Genomic DNA, 4,424 nt, shown 5'->3' with positions numbered 1-4,424 from the left:
GGAAAGAGAACACTTTTATAGAGAAGAAAAAAAAGTGGGGAAGGCTTTAGTAAACAAAGAGTCTATGGGTTTTCATTGCCTCAGTCCTTGCTAAGAAAGAAGAGGAATCTTTTTAGTTCCTGTTGGGCTCTGCTAGTATCACAGGGTGTGAGAGCTCCTTTTTCTGGTCTCCCAACAAACTCTACTTAACTGAGGTCATCGTTTATTATTATTTTAGAGCACATTTATACCTATGAGACAGAGGAAGTTGTATGAAATTCATTTGCCAGAACTTGTATAGTCCACTAGGCATTCTAAAATGTTGAGGAGTAGTTTTCACAGACTTCCCTGGGTTTTACTTTGGACCAGTGAGACAAGTGAGTTAGGCATTCTTTATGTTTTTTTTAATGTCTCCCTACCAGTATTAATTCATGAATACTATCATTTTATTACTAGATGAATAATTTAATGCACATACAGTGATGGAAATTGAAAATTTTAGAGTCACAGGTAGAACTAGGTTGTTATTTGCTCCAAATCAGAGCTTTCTTCATTATCAAACCAGCAATTGTTGAAATTTCAATTACGTTTCTCCTTTTATGAAGACAATTTTGGACTTGCCTAGACAGTTTATTGGACCATAACAGCAGTTGGTCACTTTAAGAGTAGTGTTCCTTGAAGAATAAACAGCAAGATGATATCCCCTAGCTTCCAGAGGATCAAGTTTAGAACATCCCAACATCTTAATAATAGCTAAAGTAGCAAGTAAACGTATTACATTCAATAATTTCAGAACATAGAGAACATTTCAAATTTTATTTCGTCTGGAAGTAAGAAAGCCATATTGCTTCTACAACATTCCAAAATTATGAACTACTCTGAAAGTATATGTCTTATCAGTATAAATATAGGAAGTTTTGCCCTCAGTTAAAGTACAAGACCATGTAAGAACATATAACTTAGCCTGTTGGGCTGAAGTAACCACAGGTAAAGATTCTGCCCCAGCAACATCAAAAGAAGTTATAATAGCATACCCAGCACAATATTTGCCATTGTCACCTTTTACATAAGACCCATCAGTGAACCAAGAAAACTAAATGTTACACAGTGGAATTTTCTGCAGATCATCATGAGGAGTCAGGAGGTGATCTGTTAGCATTAAAGAGTTGTGAGGGATTTTGTTGGTGACAGAAGGGAAAAGAGTAGCCAGGCTAAGCTTGTTACAATGTTAAAGGGGTTATGTCAGAGTCAGTTAACAAAAGAATGTCATAGGAGATAAGGTGACTGGCTGAGAATTGTTGAATGTGGTGAGAATTCAGGACAGCTTCCACTGTACAAGGTACACAAATGGTTAAAGAGATTCTGCAGTGATTTTCTTGGTGGCATTAACTAAAATGGAAGTGGCCATAATGACTGTAAGGCAAGGGAGGTATCCCCATGTCACAGGGTCCAGTAGCTGGTTATAAATCCCTTGGATAAATGGTGGTCCCCATTGTTTTGGGTGAGCACCCAAAGAACATTTCTTCCCTTTTTATGTACAAAAATTAAAAAGGAGATTCTGTTAATTGGGATGCCCAAGGACAGGTGTGTTCATCAAACTCTCCTTTAAGATCTTGAATGCTATGTTGTCTGGTTCTTCTTATAAAATTGGGGCAATGTTGTTATTGTTGAGTAAAACATGTAGAGGTTGGGCTGTAAGAGAGAAATTTGAAACCCAATTTTGGCAGTAACGAACTAGCCAGAGAAAAAGTTTGGGTTTTTGGGAACTTAGGGCACCATGAAATCTATCTGGATTTAGGTGTAGCCTTTGTTCTGATATCAGATGCAATAAATATCAAAACTGGGTTTGGGTTACTGCAATTTTTATTTGGCAATGGTATGTCCCTTTAAGTCTAAAAGCATTAACAAGTGTATTTTGCATGCCTGAAAGAAGGCTTGAGAAGAAGAGCAAAAAAGCAAATCATTTACATATTGCAACAAAGTAGAACTGCTAGAATATTTAATGTCATCCAGATCAGTCTTCAGAGATTTGTGAGAGATAAGAATAACTCTCAGTAAAGTCCTGAGGCATTATTGTCCAGGTGAGTTGTTTTCTTCCCTGGTTAAGGTATTGGCTAGCTTCATTAACTGGAAAACTAAGGAACGGACTACATAAATCAGTTACAGTAAAGAATTTACTTTCAGTGGGAATGGATGCTAGTAACAATGAGGGTGAAGAACAGCAGGATGTTGAGGGAAAATGATATTAGGACAAACCTCTAATCATAGCTCTTAGGTTTTCTCAACAAAATGAGAATGTTACAGGGGATAATGTTACAAGGGATAATCAGGTCTTAAGCCTTTCAATCTTGTATTATTGTCTTTAGGCCTTGAAGAGCTTCTTTACTTAGAGGGTATTGATTAACTCTGTGAAGATATTTAGAAGGGTCTATTTGAATTTTGATGGGAGGTGTCATGTGAATTTTACCAACATTAAGTTGGAAATTTTTCCCATAAGGAAAGTGGTAACTGATACAATCAGAACAAACGATCAGTGTTTCCAGAATTTGCTCAAGTACCATCAGAGACTAAACATATAAAAGATGTCAAAGGATCATTTAGCTCACTGATCAGTTACTTTGATGACTACTTTCAATTTCTAGAATTATTTCCTCCTTTTGGGAGAAAGGAATTCTGGCATATTTCTCTAAGAAGTCTTGGTGTAATAAATGGTTAGGGGAAGAAGAACTAAGGTGAAAAAAATGTGTATCTTTTTTTTAACATCTTTATTGGATTATAATTGCTTTACAATGGTGTGTTAGTTTCTGCTTTATAACAAAGTGAATCAGTTATACATATACATATATTTCCATATCTCTTCCCTCTTGTGTCTCCCTCCCTCCCACCCTCCCTATTCCACCCCTCAAGGTGGTCACAAAGCACCAAGCTGATCTCTTAAAGAGTCTAAACAAAAGTGAATAGGTCCAGAGAGAGGAATCTCTTGAAGTCCATTAGAAAGCCCCACTATATGAACGGTTTCAGTACTTCAAGGCAGGGGCTGCTTGATAGTAGTGGAATTGAGCATCTAGACTGTGGCTTTGGTGTCACTTAGGACAAAGACAGATTTATCCCTAATCTGGAGAAATATTTCTCCAAGACAATTAAGAGAGATCATTGGGAAGAGTTACTGTAATTTTCTTGGAGCCCCATCATTGATAATTGGGAGAAAGTTGGAAAGACTGGTTAGAGGGCTGAAGACTCTTAAAGCACTAAATTTGTAACAATCTCTTTCCAAATGTCCTGGCTCTTTGCAATAATAGCGAAAACTATGAAGACTTTGGTTCCATTTGAGAGCCATCATTTGCTGGATTTGAAGATTAATAAGTTTGGCAGTTTTCCTTGGAGGTGACTCTTCAGAAGTTTAAAAGAGCTGGTTTGTTAAACTAATTAAATCTGTAATGAACATAGTTTCCCATTCCATCCTCCTCTTTTTACTGGAAAGGAAAGATCCCACATCAATCCATTAATAAACATAGAGTTCAAACTACATAGGTGGAATCCACATCTAAAGGGAGATAAGAATTTTCTTTAAAATTATTCTTAAGTCAACTGTAATAATAATAAACAGGCTTGTCAGATTGCTGTATGTAAGATTGAAATTTGTTCCTATCAGCAGTCTTTGGAAAGCCCTAAGAATCACTCAATGAAGTTTCCTAGTAATTGCTTGAGCCTGATTACATGTCAAGTTAGTGGGCTGGAAACCCAGTTGTAATTCTAGAGAGATTTCAGGACTTTCCCAATTAGCAGTTTTCATCCAATGCTGGGTGTGGCCTTCATTGACAAACATATGAACTAGTTGATATAAGTCAGAGAAACCAGGTTGATGAGTTGAATGACTATATTAAATTCCTCATCAAATCTGTGAGGATTCTTATTAACATTGGGAAAACTTTTGACTGTGGTTCACAGATCAGCTTTAGTCCAGGGAGTATAAGATGTTAAGAGTTTAGTCTCTAGACACTCAGAAGGCTTAATTTTAAAGGAGCAAGTTTTGACAAATTCAGAAGAAAAGGGAGTGGGCAGAGTTTCAGGGAAAAAAGAAAGTTCGGTGAGAGAATTAGTATGGGGGAATTGAGGGTATAGAGGAGGTATAAGTGGAATAGAAAGAAAGGAGAAAAATAGCACTGGAGGTGGAGTCTAATGAAGTCTGTGTGAGAGAGAGAAGATGCTGCTGGAGGTGGAGACTGAGATAAAGAAGCCAATAAAGAAGAGCCTGAGGCTTCAGGAATACTTTTATCTTTCTTTAATCATTTGCCTAAGTTAATATTAAAATCTTATTTTGCAGAGAGGCAATTTTAAACTCCTGATTACTTTGGGAAGCCTAAAAATACCAACCAAAACAAGCATTCCACTCAGTTATGGAAATTTTAGAGCTTTTTTAGTCAAATTCAGTTTTAAGGAAATTA

Source organism: Lipotes vexillifer, unplaced genomic scaffold (genome assembly GCF_000442215.2).
Source record: "Lipotes vexillifer unplaced genomic scaffold, Lipotes_vexillifer_v1.1 scaffold267, whole genome shotgun sequence".
NCBI classification, from domain to species: domain Eukaryota; kingdom Metazoa; phylum Chordata; class Mammalia; order Artiodactyla; family Lipotidae; genus Lipotes; species Lipotes vexillifer.
The sequence above is the reverse complement of the archived record's forward strand: the minus strand, read 5'-3'. Positions refer to the sequence as shown.